The following is a 19845-nucleotide window of genomic DNA, read 5'->3' as shown; positions in this document are numbered from 1 at the left end:
AAGTGCTTTACATTAATTAACCCACACGTGAAATCAGCTCCCTAGCATTTCACAACCGATAAGGTGCTAAAGTGGTTGTTATTTTTGTTCATTTTTTGGTTAGGAAGACCTGGACTTTGAGGAAACAAGATAGAAATAGTTGACATAATAATTCAACAGATCGCCCAGTGAATGGATATCTAAGTCTGAAATTATTTATAGGGAAAGACAGATTATGATCTGTGCTTATGTTCACAGCAGAAAAGTTGTGTGTTCCAGCTAAAACATTTCCGTATTTGGAGCTGACCAGATTTGGTTTGCTAGGAGGTGTACAATTTCCCTTTTATGGCCCCAGAGTCTCCAGTGCTCTTTTCTTTCTCTTTGAGTTGGTAGCTCTACACTCTTTCAAAGAGTCATTTTCTCTTCTGTCTTTTGTTCCTGCTCCCTTGACTCCCATGTGTTCTCCTGTGTTTGTTCTCTGTCCCCTTTTTGTACTCTCCAGCTCCCTTCTCATTTTCTTTCCCTTATTACTTGCAACTTGAACAAAGGAATTTGCATTCTGCTTGCAAAGGAATAATAATAATGTAAATATTAAATAAGGTCAATTTTGAGTTACAGAGCAGATCAAGTAAGAAGTAGGCTGGCCAACAAGGGTCAGTCAGGAGAACAATGGTATGAAAATAGCATAAATGTTCAATCCTAGGAGGTTGTCTAGAGTTAAAAGAGCTGACCCAGCATAAGTAATATTTCTCTCTCAAAATAGAGCTTATCCTCTGGGTACTTAATGTAGGCTATAGTCTTGCATTGACTGTATAGAAAGAGAAGGCAGACTAAGCCTGCATATGTACACCTCAGACCATGTATATACCTGGTTCTTTATTGTGGATGGAGCAGGAATGGGCATAGAATTGGGAATTGGTATAGGGGAGAAAAGGAGCTTCTGGCCAGCCCAGAAAGATATTAATTCTTGAGGAATACTGTAAACAAACCTAGACATTGGTCAACGTCTTATAACAAAATATCACATAGGAGGTAATTAATTTTAAAGGTTTCTTTTTTAAAAAATTTGATACAGGCTCTCGCTATGCAGTTGAAAATCATAGTGATCCTCCTGTCTCAGCCTCCCCAGCTCTGGGATTATAGGCATGCTCCATCACGCCCAGTTTCGTGGCTGGCATGGAAAACCCAGGGTTCCAGGGTTGGCACAGCATGTGGTACCAGGTATCGAACTCATGTCCCTGCTCTTGGACTGAAAAACTGTCTCCCCAGCCCAAAGGATTTATTTCTTACAGTCCTAGAGGCTAAGAAATTCTTGGTTGAAAGACTACATATGGTAAGGTTTTTATTTCTTTTTGTATCATAATATGGTAGGAGGTATCACATGGTCATATAAGAATGTAATAGAGGGCCAAATTTGATTTCATAACAAAGCCACTCCCCAAATAACATTAATTCATTCATAAAGACAGCATTACTAAGTAATTCAGGAGCACTGAGCTGTTGTGACTATCCATTTGGCCCCACCTCCCAACACTGTTGCATTGGGACACATGCAAACCTTAGCAGTAGTTCAGAGGAAAACATTAGGAATGGCTCCTTTCAGTAGTTTGTCTCCACACCCAAAACCAATATTTAAAAAGTACAGGCAGCTAATTTGTTAAATATACTTTTGGTATAAACATAATTTAGTAACTTATTACAATAAAGAACTTCCTGCTTGAAATTGTTGGAAATTTGCTCACAGTGTATGCAAGTTTTCTATTAGTTTTAAATAAGAGAACACTATGAAGGAACAGATGAGGTATATTGAAAGCCCCAATTTTTCATAGAACTTGAAAATGTAAACTACCACTTTTGCTTTTTTTCCCTCTTTTGGAGACAGTATCTTGCTGTATATAGTTCAGACTGGCCTTGAACTAGCTGTTTAGATCACAGTGGCACTGAGTTGGAAGTCCTGCTGCCTCAGCTTCCCAAGTGGAATTATCACTTTGTAAAAGTGTTAACATGATTCATAAGAAACATCGTTGTTTTTTTTGAGCAAGTGATAGTAACCTTTACCACTTTATCTTTGTGAGAGCATTCTCATGGGAAAAATAATTTCATTAAAATGAGGGAATTAACCACTGCTTTAGCTATTTGAACTTGTTCTCTCTTCTTTCTTTCTTTCTTTCTTTCTTTCTTTCTTTCTTTCTTTCTTTGTATTTTGATGAGGGTCTGCATAGTCTTACTACATAGATCGGACTAATAGTGATCCACCTGTGTTCAGCCTCCCAAGTGCTAGGTTGCGTGTGCCACCATGCCCAGTCTCAATTGCCATCTCAGCACCAGGCGTGGGGCCAGCACAGCACACTGGGGATCGAACCCCGGTCCCTACATCTGCCTAAGCAAGTGCTTTAATTCGCTGAGCTATCTGGCTGGTCTGCCTGTGCTCATTCTTAACAGATTACTTTCTATTACTATAGTGATTCAAGCTTGTAATTTGACCATGTCTCAAGAGTATATGTCTGCTACTTTAAAGATTGGCCAACATAAAAGTTGTATCCTCAAATATTCATTTTGCATGTCTACTTTATTGTGGAAATGGGTTGGCATTTTCTTCATTGCTTGGTTACTTGTAATTTTTCACAGATTTTGGGTTTAATTAATCTCTAGAGCTTTTAACACAGATTTTCCTGGTTTATTTAGCCTTACAGTTTTCATTATATCCTCTGGTTGGATTATTGTATTTTATCCTCAGGATTCAATAATTTTGATTTGCTTAGAAATAGTTTACAGGTTAATGAGTAATTTTTTCTGAAACATAAAATAAATTTCCAAATTAGAGGTAGTTTACTTGATGGGAAAAGTGAATAGATATTACTGGTAGGTTAGAGGAAAAGAGGAACAAGTCTGTTTTGAGGGAAGGCAAGGAAGAAGTGATTTGCATATGGCGTCCTTATGTATTTGTGAGACTCTTCTCATTATGATCAGTGTATTATCAGAAGTAGTACCTGTGACTTTATGAGCCTCAACTTTCCCTTAAAGATTAAAAATAACCTAATAATTAAATGTTGACTCGGTTAATGAGATTTAAATGAGCAATGTAAGAAGATATATTTTGTCTGTTGGTATTTCTTGTTTACTATATGAGGACATATAGAAAGCTATGGGTGTAAGTGGTGATGAAAGTTTCACTTAACTATGGAATCAGGAAATGACAGATTTTTGGAAAGGTAGTCAACGGCATTTGTCACTGAGTTGCTTGTGGTGGAAGTAAGAATGAGGAGAAAGGTACAGAATATTGGCGCTGTAGAGAAGAAGGGCAGACTGTGTTTTAAGGTACATGCATGTACAGAAGTGGTGACAGAAGAGTATTAAGAAATTGCTGCTGTGGAGCTCATCTGTAAGAAAAAAAAAACTTCAAATTTAATTTAGAGCAGATAACTAGACAGTAAACTAGTAAATTAACTGTAACATAAGTTTTTGTGGTTTGCGTATTTACATTTATAACATAATTAAGTACCAAGTAAATACATAATATGAATGAGACAACAAAAGTTAAGTTCACATCTGCTGGAGGCCTTATCCTTGTCTTCTTCAGTGCCTCCCACAGTTACCATACTGCCCATTCATTGTTCAATGTGCCTCTCACTGAAACAGAGAACTTCGAGGAAGAACACATGTAGATGGCCAAGTGCAGAGAAGGGCAAGCAGATCTTGGATGTGCCTCCCTTCAGGTAGTGTTTGGGGATATTTATGAAATAAAGCAGAAAGATATTTGAAGCATAGAGGAAAGGAATTGGAAATGTAGGGATTGGTGCTTTGCATATGCATAATCTTTATAGGCTTCATGTGCAGATAATGGGGGCATTCACGTGATCTGGATGTAGGAATTTTGGCTACCCAGTGTCAAGAAGTTACTCACCCAGTACCTTTGAAGGCCTAGGTGAGGAGCTGTGGTTTCATCAGAATTGGTCTTCATAACCTATGCAACCCTTACCATGACTCACACATTAGAGGTGTTATCTACAGCAAAGCTAGTGAGAGAACAGTGACACTTGCTGAGCTGTGTGGCTTCTGGCATTAGTGATTTTTGAAGGCAACTATGAGCAAGTAACTAAAGGTTTGCTGTCAGTTTCATTTAGACCCTTAAAGCTTTTTCTCGTGTTTTGCCAGCATAAGAAACTGATGCTCTGCTTGTAATCACTGTTGGGTGATCTGGCCAACCTCAGTTCCAAACATTTTGCTTGTATGTGCTGAGCCAAAGGCTTTGATGGATATGGAAGCATTAGGCTGTAGATAAATAGCATTCAAGCTTGTAGTCAGATCTTAAGCCATCATCAGCACCAGTGCCCCTTTGTGGTCTGTTTCCCTCTCAGAGCCCCATAGCCTTTGAAAGGCTAGAGTGAACAGAAACTAGTTCCTTGGTCTGCTCTTTTGTTCCAAGCAGTGTATGAAGGCATGTTGACAGTTTAATGGCTCAGATACATTTTGGCAGAAAGCCATTCTTTAAGCTTTGAATTGTGGTAAGACCACTTCTTGAGTGGTTTTGGCTTTACCACAAATGTAAGTTTGTTCATTAGTAGTATGCAATATGATAATAGAAAGTAAGTTACAGTTTAAAAGAAAGGGATTATTTTTGGGATCAACCAAAAAGTAATTTTGTTGATCATGTGATTATATACATGAAATGGTTTGGAAGTTTTTTTCCTGTTCTGAACATACGAATTTTGATTCTCAGTTTTACTTTACTATTTTCTCTTTAACTCGTGTAGGATATTCATAGTGTCCTCTTTTACTTGTTCGGGCATTGCCATCTTTTGTTTGTTTGTTTTCCTCTCTTGGGGATAGACTTGAAATAGCTTGACTTCACTAGGGTCTTTGCTTTGGGCATTAGACCTTATTTTAGCTCTCTCCTTGGTAAGTGTCAATCTGTGGGTTATTGTTTGAAGGAAGTTTGATTGAAAAGGCAGATCCACTAGGGAATTCAAATACAGATGTTTCTCAGCTAACAAGGTGGCAGTTTCTGGTCAACCCCCTGAAAGTTGAAAATCAGTCAGAATTACATTTTATGTATCGAGCCTACATAACATTATAGCTTGGCAGGACAGTGTTGGTTGTTTAGCTTCACGATCACAGTGCTGGATGGCAGCTGTGGCCACTTGGCTAGCACCTAAAGAAGACATTGTAGCACATACTACTAGACAGAGCAAACTTAGAAAATCTGAGCTATGGTTTCTACTGAATGCAGATAACTTTTGTGCCATCGTAGACTTGAAAAATTCTCATTGAGACCACTGTGAGTCAGGAACCATCTGTTCAGAATAACACACTAGCAAGAATTTTGATTGATTACAAAATTGATAGATCTATTATAGATTATGGTTGGGCTAGTACAGAGTCTGCATAATTTCTTCCAACAGAAAAAAGAGAAATGTGAAAACTTCATTAAATTCAAGTCTGTGTACATCAGATCAGTATTCCTTTTTAGTTTAGAAAAATGTACTTTGGAGAATTGTAATTATTCATGCTGAACCCTAAAGTTAGTCAGGAGACTCTCATCTCTATGCAGGGAAAGCACAAGTGTATTTTGGAAAGGTACTAACAAATTTATGATATGCCTACATCCATGTAATAGTGAAGGTATGGCTCCTATAACAAATGTCTTTAGCTTTCCTGATTTCTGTGTATTTATAGCATTAGAAAACATTTTCATTTTCTAGATGTAAAAGAAATTTACTACTTACCCTTACCCTTTAATCAGTACTTGAAGAATTGGGAGCCAATGGAAGATTTCCCTTCACATTTTTTGTTGACCCTCTTGGAACAAACCAAATGTAAGAGTATTACAGAAAGTTTACTTTATAATCCTGGCACACAGATTAATATATGCCACCCTCTTCTGGTCAACCCACTGTATTTGTGGATACCAAAAAAAAAAAAAAAAAGTGTAGAGCATGTGGAAACCAATGAACATTAAACTTATTACTTTGTGTAGTAAGTTTGTGTGAACTTGGGCAAGGCAGTTGCTCAGCTGGTTTCTTCTATATATAATGAATATAATAACACTTACTTTATAAGATTGGTGTGGTTAAGAAGTGAGATATTCGTGAAAAATATGTACCATAATTTCTACTTCCAATAGCTGCTGTTATAATACTGCATCAGATGGGCTATGTTTATTGTTTGCTGCTATATATTCCAAGGTGTCTTGTGCAGTCTGTACCACATCACATTTGCTTAAATTGTGAAAGAAAATATTCTGAATCCTAGTATATTTCTATGACCCTGAATAATTAACTTTCTGCCTTGTCATTTAAAGAGAAAACTGTTAGAATGTCTTGTCTGGAATTTTTTTTTATTATGTTTTGATTTTTAAAATTATTTGATTGTTACAGGGTCTTAATAGGCAGCTCGGACACATAGTGATCCTCCTGTTTTTAGCCTCCCCAGCACTGGGATTATAGGCGTACACCACTACGACTGGACTTGGTGGCCCGCTCCTCTTGCCTAAGTTTGCCTAAGCAGGCACTTTAGTCTCCTGAGCTACATCTCCAGCCTTCATCTGGAATTTAAATGGAGAAAGACCAATTATGTCAACGATTAAGCTATTTTACTTAATAACCCCACATGGTAAAAGCCTGTAATCCCATTTCTGGAGGTTGAGGCAGGAGAATCAAATTTGAGCACAGCCTGGCAATTCAGTGACTTATAATACCTGCCTTGAAATTATTTTATAAATAAGTAAATAAATAAAAATGCATTGCAGATATAGCTCAGTGTAAAGGCCTTGGGTTTCAATTTTTTGGTACTGTCAAAAAAAAAACTTCTTTAGACTTGATACTTGACTTTTAAAAAAAAGTTTGATTTACTGTGAAGTACATAATTTTTTAAAATATTATTGGTGAGGGCTAGAAAATGCTACCTGAAATGTTGAAATTGTGACATTTTATGTGAAAATACAGAAATAAAGTCCAGGAAAGAACACCCCACCCTTGCCCCATACGCATTCCCTAGAGGCCTTCTGTTAGCTTTCTAGTTTCCATCCCTTCCAAAACGTAACTGTATCCTGTCAGATACTAGAAACTATTTTGCCTGCTTTTGATTTTCATGTAAATAGAATCATATGATTTTATGCCTTTTGAATCTTGTCTTCTTTCACAAGTAAACAGCATTGCATATGTAGCCATAGCTTGCTTACTTTTTGTACTGTGTTATATGATTATTCTATAATTTATCCAGTTCTCTGATAGCAGTCATATGGTTTATTTTTACCTTGGGGTTATTGTGCCTTAATGGTACTATGAGCGTTCATATACTTTGTTTTTTGGCATCCATTTGTTCACATTTGGGGTATAGCTTTTGACCATTTTGATGCCTCATCAGAAATATCAGTCAAAGCCAGCAACTATATTTTAAAATGTTGTCAGTGGTCTAGCAGTAACACTATTTTCTCAGGTGTACTTTTTTTAAAAAAAAAAAAAAAAAAAAAACAGGGTCTTGCTATGTAGTTTAAGCTGGCCTTGAACTCACTGTGTAGCCCAGGCTGGCCTTCAATTCATTGTGATTCTCTTGGTTCTGCCTCCCAAGTGCTGTCATTACAGATGTGTACCACCATACCTGATTCTGGTGACTTTTATTAAGGAAAAATTACAGGCTTTCATGAACTACCTAATCACTTGATACTTTGTTTTAGAAGCTGAATCAGTAAGAACTTAGAGATGGGCTATTGGAGCATTTTTATAGGGAAACATTTCTTTTATAGTACTGATATTTCCATCCATGTGATGTAGCTTAAAGGGTATAATGTTTGGCTTCTTAGTACCATTGTGGTTGAATTTCTCGTTTGGTACTTGCCGTGTTTTATTTCTAGTATATTAAGACATAATGCAAAGTCCAGCTTTAAAATTACAGAGCCTTTTGCTGAATAGCTTTTTCTTTTAAAATGGATAATTATATGTAATTAATTTTCGGGGGCAAAACTTACTTGGAGAATCCTGAGACTTGACTTATTTCTCTGCCTCATTTAAATCCCTTCCCATTAAAAGTCTTCTTGGCTTTTCTAAATATTATTTTTAAAGATTTGATCAGTCTAACTGCCAAATACTTGTTTTTAAGTCCTAAACAGTGGCTACAGTGGCTACCAGGTAACTGGATTTTGTTTGCAGACAAATTGACTATACACTAAATGTTATATATTTTCAAGAGGAGACCTCTAACAATTGGGTAAATCTTGTAGTATACGGTTGTACCCTTGGACTTTTTTCTTTTCTTTTCTTTTTTTTTTTTTTTTTAGAGCAGAATATATTTATTGTGGGAAAGAAAGCTTCTGTCCAAGACAGTAGGGGACCCAAGTGGGTTGTCAGGGAATCTGCCTTTTCTAGGGATTTTTATAGGGCAAAACCATGAGGTGAGGTGGGTCTAAGGTGGAATACATGGAAACTCACACATGAGGTGGGACAAAACTCTACTCAGCTAATAAGATTACAAGCACAATTGCTTAGGTAAAAAGAGCTGGGGATTTTCCTGTGGGGAGTTGGGTTAGTAACTCTTCCTGGCTTTTTCAAGGTTATGGATACCTATTTAGAGTATCAGTCCCTGATATCCATCCCTAGGGAGGTATGTGGCTGCATTTGTTTAATCTTTTGTCTTGAGATCCAGGGGCACACAGCAGAGTTGCCTGTCTCTCCCTCAGTTGCAGGGTACCTTGCCTTCCATATTGGGTCCTTTGAGGGCCTAGAACTGTCTGACTGCCTATAATATTTCTATTTAACTCAGCTACCTAAAACATTCCCCCCTCTGAAGAAGTAACCTGAACTGCTGTGAGTGAATAATGAACAATGACCACTCTGGCTTCTTCATGCTGAAGGGGGTCATAGTTGTTGATTAGCACTTAGAGATACCCCTCAGAAGGTCTATCTAAAGGCCCTCTATAGACACCAGGCATTTTCATCTTGGGTAGGTGTGTAACTTTGAATCTATCCGTTTTGGCTCCAGGGGGTAGGTAGGCCCTGTACATGTGCAGGTCTTTTTCAATACATAAGGGTCAAACGTCTTCACTGCTTAATGATGCCCTGTTGAATGATCTCAGTGGAAGACCTCCAAATGATACAGGGGAATGGAATTCCCAACCTGAAAGATAACCTGGGATGAATATGTGTTCTCTAAAACTCAAGAATGAATTTTAGGGACAGTAGAAGTTAAGAGCAGAATATATTTATTGAGGGAATGCAAGCTTCTGTGAGAAAGAGAGAGAAGAGGACCTGAGTGGGTTACCCCTTATGGACTTCTAAATATGATTTTTGGCAGGGTAAGAAGTACCTTTCTAATTTTGCTGGCTTTTTTTTTTTTTTTTTTCCTTTTTAAATAGAGTTTCACTAGTATTAAAAAGAACGTTAGAAAAATTCAAGAGCAATATTAGAAAATCCTGATTTTCTGGGTTTTTTTTTCCTGAAACACATTTTCAAGTGACTAGCCTTCAGAAGTTCAAGATTATTGTGATCAACTCAAACATCTGTTAGAACACTGTGTGGAGAGAACAAAAATCTTCACTGCTTATACCTTGAGTTGGGACTAAGAAGTAAAAGTATAAAGATGAAAGCTACATGACTGCATGATCACTTCGTGGATTTTCCATGAAGGATGTTCATGCATATAGTCTCTGTGCAGTCTCTACAGACTTGCACAAAATTTCTCTTATGGTCAGGTCAGGGGAGAGCTGTGCTTGCTCACTGTTGCCTCTGCTGCCCTTCCTAAAGAGGTGTAGATTCTAAGACAGACTTCAACAGGTTGTCTCTTTCAATTCATATCTTTACCTTGATGGTTGAATGAACCATTTATATACACATACACCGTCTAAGTTTTTTGTTTTGTCCTTTTTTTCTGTTACTGGGTAGGTGCTGCCACACAATATGGTGGTAATGTAGACTCTTAAAGGTGTAGTGCATTTCTAACTGGTGGTCAACTTATTAACCCAGTTGAATTAAACTAACATGGAGCTGGGTACAGGAGGTCCACCTGAGGGTTGTTGCTAGCAGCATAAAGGCAGAACAGGAAAAGCTGCCAGAATGCTTTTAAGGATGCTGTTTGGAGAAGCTGTTAGAGCTGTTGGACGCTGCTAGTTCTCTTGGGCTATTGTGCTGGAGGACCTTGTCATGCTGTCTTTCCTGATGAACTTTGGAGAAGCTTTGGTCTTCATCTTGAGCATCGCTTCCTGTCCCTAGAGAGAAAGATGATGATGCACTGCTCAGCCTCATGGAGAAGCTTGTCTCATTGGCTTTTCTGATGGGAACTCGGCTTTCCTCATTGCTGGAGGAGCTCGAGACTTCACTGTTGCTGAGGTCAGCTGTGGTACTTTTCAGAGAGTTCTATTGCTTACCTGGAATGTTGCTTCCTAGCTCCAGTTCAGATCCCTCAGCCTGCTAGCACATATCCTTCATCCTGCTGGCATAGACCTCCTAGCTTCCACCGCTGACCTTTGTTCCTTTCCAGCACAGATCCATGAAGCAGTCCTGCATGAAACTTTGTTGTAGGCTCTAGGCCTCCAGTTGGACTGGTGGGAGACATTGTTATGAGCTTTAGGTTTTCTTTCTTTCTTTTTTAAAAATTAATTTTATTGAGAGAACTCTAGATTTTCATTTGGACTCAGGCAGGATATCAGGATCCAAGCCCTGAGCCGGAGTCTTACTATTTAGTGTATGGGTAGATTTCCTGCCCTTGTATGTGATTTTTGGGTGATTCCTTATAAACTAATATTATCACACGTGTCTTGTACTATATTGTTCGCCTTGCAAAACCCCCAAAACATGACAAAAGCTGATTCTAAAGATCCCTCTCTGTGCTGTAGTTGAAGACCAAAATTAAATGTATATTGTTGTTGTAATATTTCCACAATGTAAACTCGTATTAGCTCATTCTAGGTCTACAGTTCAGTGGCATTAAATATGTTCACATTGTTGTACAGCTATTATTGCATCTGTCTCTAGAGCTTTTTCATATAATCCAACTGAAACTTTGTATTTAATAATAATTTCCCTGTTTTCCCCTTCCTCCTGCATGTGCTCAGTTCCTTACCTGTTGTAGGATTGCTACTTATTTGTGACTAGAGAGAAAATCAAGTGATTTTGGAGTCATAACTGAATTTATACTCTTACCCACCATTTACGTTCTAGATCTGTGTATTTGGGTCAGGCTCTGTAATTGTTCCTCATCTACCCTTATCTTTAAAATTGGAATTCTTTCTGGAAAAGGCTAAGAGGCTGCCATTCATCTGCAGTGATGATTAATGGCCACCCTGCCCCTGTGGTACAGATGGATTGCTCCTTGCTTATGCCTATTTAGCAGTTGTGGAATGATAGTGCTAGAAAGAATTTAATCTCTTCATTGTCATAATGTGTTTTATAGATGCTGTTGTATTTAAGAAATATGTACTTATTCATCTATTCATTTATCAAACATTTATCGAGGGCATTTTGCTTACCAAGTGTGCCTGTCTCTGACAACAGCCATCCTGGTTTCTGTCTCTGAATTTGATTACTCTAGTTGGCCCTTATTTCCTTTTGTGTCTGGCTTATTTCACTTAGCACAGTGTCTTCAAGATTTATCTTTGTATTATGTACCAGCATTTTTTTTTCCTTTTTAGGCTGGGTAATATCTCATTGTCCATATGAGCCACATTTTTGTTTGTCCATTCGTTGTTAGTGGACATTCGGGTTCTTTTCACCTTTTGCCTATTATGAATGATGCTACTGCGAACATTGCAGTGTTCTTGAGTCTTTGCTGTCACTTTTGGGTGTGTGGAATTGGTGGGTTATATGGTAATTCTGTTTTAAAATTTTTGATAAGTTGTACTGTTTTCTATAACAGCTGCACTATTCCACAGTCTCACCAGTAGTGCACGAGGGTTCCAATATCCTCACATTCTTAACCCTGTTACTTTTGTGCTTGTTTCTGATAATAATGGCTATCATGATGGGTGTGTAGGATCATGTGGTTTCAACTTGCATTTGCCTTATTAGTGATGGTGAGTAGATTTTCTTGTGCATATTGCTAATTTTTATGCCTAACTAGAGAAATAATTATCTTTTAGCCTTTTTTCTCATTATTGTTGTTTTGCAGTCCTGGGGTTAGAACCCAGGACCTTATATGCTAGTGAAACATTTTACCACTGAGCTACACCCCTAGCCCTTTATCGTTGTTGGGTTATAGGAATTCTTTTTATATACTGATGTTAGTAAGAAGAGAACCTATGTGAACTTACTTTTATCTGTGTTTTCAGTTGAGGAAACTGAGACAATGTTGAAGTCCATTCTAAGTCGCAGCACAGGTTTGCATTAAAGCTAGGATTTGGGTTTAAGCAATCCAACTGTAAGTCCATGCTCCTTTTAAAGCTCTTAACATGCTCTTTCCCTCATTGGCTGTATATGATCAACCTGTGTGGTAGGTGAGATCTTTTCAGGTCTGACCGCTGCCTGACTTCTCCCACACAACTTCATCGTTCCTTTGTCCACTGGGTGACCAGATAAGAAAAGGCAAAATCCAAGGTAGAGAAAATCGTGAAGATCAGGAAACATGACTAAATTCATGAATGCATATGTGTCACATGAAGACACAGTTTATAAGATTAAGTGAAGTGCCTATAGAAGTTATTAGTACCACTTAAGATGAGAACCTTTTTAAAAAGTACTACATAATATTCCTTTCATGGAAGTGTAGGTTTTTATAAGGTAGGAACTTGAATCTTTTGAGTGTGGCACAAAGTTTTAAAAATGATTCCCTTGGTGAAATTTGTTGACTTAAGTTTTTTTTTTTAAATGGTGAATTCTTATCTTTACTTTTATCCTCAATTTTCTCTATTTTTATTTTAAGCCACTTGTATTCTAGAGTTGGTACTTAAATGGTTAATGGTTGAGAAATAGAATATGCAATATCATTTTGCTTACTTAAGCCAAAGTTAACTAGGAAAAGCAAAAAACTTGTCAGATTGCCACTTGCATTCTAAAGCAGAATGGAATTTTTATTGCTGCTCACTGTTACCACTAATAATTATGTGTAGATCATGTATATCTGTGTGTTACACATAAAATTAATGCTATTTTCTGGATAGCTTTTTTGTGCTTATATAATCTTAAGTGGGAGGAGCTATGTAACTGGCAGATACATGATTTGAAAATTATTTTGTTGATACAAATGTTTTATGGAACATCTTTCTTCATATTTTTATACAGTTTATGAGATACGTTTGTATGCACATTTTCTGAAATTGAATTGGCCGGGTCAAAGGAATGTAGTAGATGTTGTAAAAATACCTTCTAAAGAAGTTGCACAAAATTAAACTTCCAACAATATGTGGCAATTCCTGTATCACCACCTGTATAACACCCCTGGGTATTATCAAACTTCAAATCTACAGCAGGCAATTCTTAAATAATTATCTTAATGACATAAAAGCTGAGCCAATGAGTGGCCACAAACCCACAACATTTTTTGGTAGGGTTTTCACCACCAGGTTCTGCAGCAAGCAGAGTCAGATCAGAGTTTTGATTAAGAGATGCATGCTTCTTTAGGTGCGTTCATTTTGTTCTGATAGAATTTTAATTTGCAGAGATGTTGCCAAGATATTGCAGAGTTCACCCACATTCCTCAAATGTTAGCATTTACTATATTTACTTTATCCTTTGAACACACACACACACACAGAGTTTCCCTTAAAATGTTTGAAGGGTAAGGTCTGTCCTACAACAGCACTTTTAAACATTCCCTACTATAACTGCTGTGCCATAATCAAAGTTAGGCAATTAAAATGGAAGCAGTTCTGTTATTTGTATGATTTATCCAGATTCTGTCAGTTGTCTAGTATCTTTTATAGTAAAAGCACTTTCTGTATGTATATCACATGTATAGTCTTTAATCTGAGCCAGTTCCTTAGATTTTTATCAAAAAATGTATTTCACAGTTTGAATTTATTCCTCTTTTTTAAATTCAGTTTATGGAGTTTTTGCGGAGTTGGGGGTAGCAATATTACAAAAGCAATATTTTCTTCTGAAAAGGCATTTGATGTAGTTTCTTAGGCTCAGTGTGTGTGTGTGTGTGTGTGTGTATGCATGCATGTTACATGTTTTTGCCCACACATGTGCAGGATGTACAGTTCTGGGGATTGAACCTAGAGCTTCCTGTGTGCTAAACACATGCTGAGCTACACCCAACGCCCCATAAAGATTTATGAGGTCACATTTTCATACAGGGTATTAGTGGAGATCAGTATTTTCACAACTTATTTGTCCTATCTACATAATACTGTTGATTGTTGTTGCATATTTAACTGAGGAGCATCTTTCAGGTGCGGATATTTTGATGGGCAGCTTTAAGCAAACCTGATACTCACGTTAGAGAAACATAAAAAAGCCAGATACCACACATAGTAGGAGAGAGATGAAGGTCTTAATCAGCCCTCATGTTTCTTCCTGCTCTTTCTTCTGTATACAAATCCTAGTACTTATGAACTCTATAGCTTTTTTTTTTTTTTTTTTGGTGGAACCAGGGATTGAACTCAGGCCCTTATGCTTGCCAGGGAAGCGCTTATTCTACTGAGCCATCTCCCCGGCCCCCTCTGTAGCATTTAAATATTGTGTAGCAGATAAAAGTTTGGTTTAATCATGAATTTGAATGAGTACACTTCTCAGAAGCACAAATGGCCAATAAATACATTTTTAAAATGTTCATTATTGCTAGCTGTCAGAGAAATGTACATTAATTAAAACTATCCTGAGAAATCATCTTACCCCAGGAGGAATGGCTACCATCAAAAAAATGTAACAATAGCAATTGCTAGTGTGAGGATGTGGGGGAAAAGGAATTCTCACTACCTTGTGGGTGGGCATGTCAAATAGTAGTATAAGTGTTAGGTTTCTCATGGCAACACAGCAGAGAAACAAGGAGCAGAAAACGGGGACTTGGGGGTTTGTTCTTTGAGGACAGGGAGGGAATGCAAGGGAGAGATTCTGTGCTCTGAGGCCTGGGGAGGCTGAGGCACCTGTGGACTTCTGCCAGGGGCGGAGCTTGAGGGGCAGCCTTAGTGACACCGGGGAGCGGATTGAGGGCTCCTGGGGCACCGGGAAAGCAAAAGGGAACTGTCCAAGACTGGGTTGGGGAAGAAGGGGGAGGTGGGCTCTGGGAAGATGGGCTGTTGTTTTAAGGCTTCAGCCGTGTTAGATGACCACCACAATAATTCAGCAGTTCATAATAGAGCCACACCATGACCACTAGAAATTTCTTGAAAAATTAAAATACAAATTCGATTTGATCCAACTATCCCCCTCCTAGGTATCTTCCCGAGTTAAAATCTTCGTATTTCAAGATTACATGCATATCCATGTTTAAAGTAGCACAATTTATAATAGCTAACTGTTGAAAGCCATATAGTCCATCAACTGGATGAATGGATAAGGAAAATATGGTATTTATACATAATGAAGTAGTATATTGCCATTAGGAAAGACAGAGGCATTTATAGATAAATGGATACAATTTGAGAACATGTTAAATGAAATAGTCATACACACATGGTTTCTCTTATATGAGAGAAAAATGTATGTAAGTATAAGTAAATACAAATAAAGAAGAAATTCAGATGCTTCCCCAAATTACATATTCTTTTAAAAAATATTTCAATATATATGCTAATTTGTTTCATTTATACTAATAGTTTATCTTAGTTTGCTGAAAAGCTACCAATTTTTTGTAAGGATCTGTTTGATTTATTTTTTGTGTGGAGCAATCACCTTAAAGATAATGACAGTGCAATAACAATTGTTATTCACTTATTTGGTTATGAAAATTGTTTTTTCATAAAAAGTAAACATTGATTGTAAAGTAAAAAAAGATTATTAATTTGAGTTAAGTGCTTCCTATCCCTCTATCCCTTCCTTCCTTCTTTCCCACTTCGTTCCTACCTTGGTACCAGGAATCTATCTCAGGAGCTTGCACTTGCTAGGCAGGCTCTTTGCTCTTTTATATTTCCAACCCTGTTAAAGCTTTCTTTTCTGCAAGTCTCACCAATACTTTTGTGTTCATTTATCTTAATCTCATTTTTAAAGCAAAATATTTGGGTCGGCCAAATAGCTCAGTGTGATTAAAGCTTCTGCTTGGGCAGACACAGGGATTGGGGATCAAGTGCCATGTTGGCCCCACCGCCAAGGCGCGCTGAGACCGTGATCGAGACTGGGTGTGGTGCTGCATGCCTGTAATCCCAGCACTTGGAAGGCTGAAAACAAGAGGATCACTACAAGTCCAATCTGTGTAGTGAGACCCTGTAGACCATGTACATTAAAAAACAAAGTAAGGTACAGAAAAACATAGAGAGTTACTTTAAATTTCACAACCCATTGACACTTTCAAAAGCAGTGTTCTGCTGTTACTAAGGCAGTATAGATCAGGGTTTTGCAGTTAGGTAATTACAAAATTGTAGGGCTGGGGAGATAGCTCAGTAGAATAAGCACTTGTCTGGCAAGTGCAACAGCCTGAGTTCAGTCCCCAGTTCCGGGGGTGGGGGGGAGGAAGGAAGGTAGCACCACCCCACTTCATTTTTGACTTGGTTTTGTCATGGGAAGTATTTTTTTTTTTGTCAGAAAAGGTGTAAAGATGATGAAGTCCTGATAACTCTTATCATGTTTGACCCCAGTGTATTTGTGGTCATATACTTCCTTAACACATTGGTAAATATATACCAAAGCATATATGGTGTGGTAAGAAACACTGTTGTACCATTTATGGGAAGGAAATATGTGTATATAGATGTAGTGAGTGGGCAATTGTATTACTTTTTTGGAAGTTCTAATGGATTGGAAGATATATGGAAGCCTCATTACTGCTTGCAGGTAGGAAGTGCATTGTTTGATGATAAATTGCAAATTTTAAAGTCTTTGTAAGAGCCGGTGGTATAGCTCAATGGACTAAGCACTTGCTCAGGTAAGCTGAGGGGCCAGGGTTCGATCCCTGGTTCTGCATGCCGCGCTGGCCCCATCCCCAGGCACGCTGAGCCGGTGATGGAGTTTGGGCATAGTGGCATGTACCTGTAATCCCAGCACTAGGGAGGCAAAAATCAGGAGGATCACTACGAGTTTGAGCTGTGTACATGCACACACGGTCATCCTATTCATATACCTTGGTATATAAATCAGATTCAGCTACAGTAATTAACATTGCAGTAGTTATTTTTATTTTGAATATAAGGTCTTTATTATCTGAGAAAAGTTAGTGAAGTTAAAGTCAATTTTTTTTTTTACTAGTTTCAAATTGTACATATGGCATATACAGAGTGGAGAATGAGTTTTCTTCAGCCGTTGTATCATATAGGCATAACGGGTAATGATGGCTAGCAGGTAGCAGGTGTCTTATTTGACCACTTCCAGTCTGAAGGAAAGGGATATAGTTAGTACATAAAGCTAGAAGGAAAGGGTATGGTGTAAATCAACAGTACTTCTGCTAATTTTTGTTTGCTACTTTAAGAAGTCTGGAATCCTATATAATCTTTTCTCTTTAAAGTTTGCCAGGATTATTTAGTGTACTACATTTAATTAAAAGTACATGTGTAAAAAAAAAAAGTACATGTGTATGATGTGCAGAAATTGGAGAAACATTCATGTAAATAAAACATTGACAGTCTGTAATTATCAAAAGAAAAATTGGATAGTAGTGATTCTCTGTTCTAATGAAGATTTAACTTTTAATTTAAAAGGGCCCTTAGGGCACTTAAGGACTTAGTTTTGCTTTTTGGTTTTTTTATGTGTGAAACATACTGTATAGCTATTATGAAAAATATTTTGTATAAGAATAACTTAAATTATTTAAGTTATTTCTCACTTATTGCCAGCTCAGATATTAATAGACATCTTGGTTGTAAGCTATATTGCCATAATGCATCATGAATTTTAGTGAATCACTCATGATTAAAGTTGGACTGCCTTTTTGTAGTAGATAATTCTTAAAGTTTTGTGTGTTAGTTGTCTATAAGGTTGGTAGTGGAGATGGATCTTGGTAAGTACATATACATGTTGTGTCTTGGTATATAACTTGATACTTTTTCATATGAAGATTTATTAAATGAATTTAGTTGGATTATGAGCCACAGTTGTATACTGAAAATCTAGTAGCTATTTTTTGAATTCTGCCCCTATTCCAATTAATACAATAACCAGTAGATAAATAGGAATGTCATGGCGTATGCATTAAATAGAGGATCAGCAGAAATTGTGCACACTTTTTGTTATATTTCTGAAGCTGCAATTTGACCTTAATGTTTCTGCAGTTTCTAGGCTTAAGATGACACCTAGGTAGAATGATACATGATTTTTTAGAAAACACTGTTTAGATTCAGCAAGCAATTGTATTTAGCTGTTGTATTTACATTTTCTGTGGAGTCAAGTAATACTGCATGAATATACTCTGTAATTGATGACTTGATCTAATAAGTAATTTTAAAAAAATATATATTTAATATTTACTTGTTACTCTAATTTTGGTAGAATTTTAAAACATCTAGGAATAAAATTTTTGTTTCAGTGTTAAAGTGTGATGAATCTCTTACTAGTTATATAATTAATTTATGCTAGATCCCAACAAGTACTTGGTGGTTCAAATGTTAGGAGATAATATGGTGATTGGACGGGTGATGACATTGAAATGTCTGTCATTTGCCCATTAAGTAGATTCCAGGCATACCTCACTTCTCACTATGAAATACAATTCTGCATGTACAAACTTTTTGGTTTGTGTATGATATTTTGTATCTACCTACGTAAGGCAATTCTGTTGTAATTATGTTATGGTGCTACACTTAATCATTTTTAGAGATTTCAAAATCATTTTCTTGTGGCAGAAGGTTCAGGAATAGAGTTTCACTTTTAACTCCATATCATGTAGACCAGTCATTAGTTAAGTAGTTAAACATATGGTCTTTAGCTACTTTGTTATGGTTATTACTAAACATTGTTTTATTTCTTGACTTTTAAAAATTAAGTACACTGTAGAATAAAATCAAAACTAATCAAAAGTAATTCTGCTTATAAAACCTTGAATTTTCTGGTATTTTAATTAAAACTATTTTACACTATTTCAGTAAAATTTAATAAAAATAAAATATTCATGTTTAGATACCATAAATTATGAATTCGTAATATCTTATGGCTTTTAATAAACTAAACAAAATGAACTGAGCAGGAACCTAAAGACTTCCTCAAAGTGGACAGTTTTGCAGAATACGGCACAGTCTAGAAACTGCTGAGAACAAGTCATTTATCTGGTAGAACTGAAGTCCTGTGTTAAAACAAAAAATATTTATTGGTATTTTTCTCCAAATGCCATGGCTTCACCATGTTTCAGAAAAACACATTGTCCTGCTTCTGAGGAAATACAAGGTCATCACAAAAGCAACTATGTTTTCTTTATATACTTGTTTTTATTAACATTGTAGTTATTTTAATTCGTTTGGCTTAGCTATTTATAACTTTATAATGGTAATTACTAACATTTATTGAGCACTCACTATATTCCAGGCCCTGTTCTATATATTTTTAGTATATAAATTAAACCATTAATTGCCATACTTAATTTTCTTGTCAATCACTGTCTTTTTTTACAGATCAGGAGAGTCAAGTAACTACTGTGTTACAAAGAATGGCAAATCATGAGCTTGAACTTAGCCAATCTTACTCTACAGTCTTTTTTTTTTTTTTTTTTTTGCGGAACCAGGGATTGAACTCAGGCCCTTGTGCTTGCCAGGGAAGCACTTATTCCACTGAGTCATCTCCCCGGCCCCATGCTCTACAGTCTTTGCCCTCCATGTTTTGCCGTAATGTCAGCCTGAATTATGTTATTAAGCTTTTCTCCTTG

General features: G+C 36.9%; 1 protein-coding gene and 1 non-coding gene across 5 annotated transcripts in view; both read left to right on the top strand.

The window, feature by feature from the left end:
• Rbpj (recombination signal binding protein for immunoglobulin kappa J region) overlaps positions 1–19845 on the top strand; it is a 105960-nt gene that overhangs the window by 47524 nt on the left and 38591 nt on the right. The gene's annotated exons all lie outside the window — the stretch shown is intronic.
• On the top strand, positions 748–879 carry LOC111812494. Its single transcript, XR_002817990.1, has one exon. It is a non-coding gene; the product is annotated as a small nucleolar RNA SNORA51 (small nucleolar RNA).

Source organism: Octodon degus, unplaced genomic scaffold (assembly GCF_000260255.1).
Source record: "Octodon degus isolate 3935 unplaced genomic scaffold, OctDeg1.0 scaffold00006, whole genome shotgun sequence".
NCBI classification, from domain to species: domain Eukaryota; kingdom Metazoa; phylum Chordata; class Mammalia; order Rodentia; family Octodontidae; genus Octodon; species Octodon degus.
Note: the sequence above shows the minus strand (reverse complement) of the source record. Positions and strands in the feature narration are given on the sequence as shown.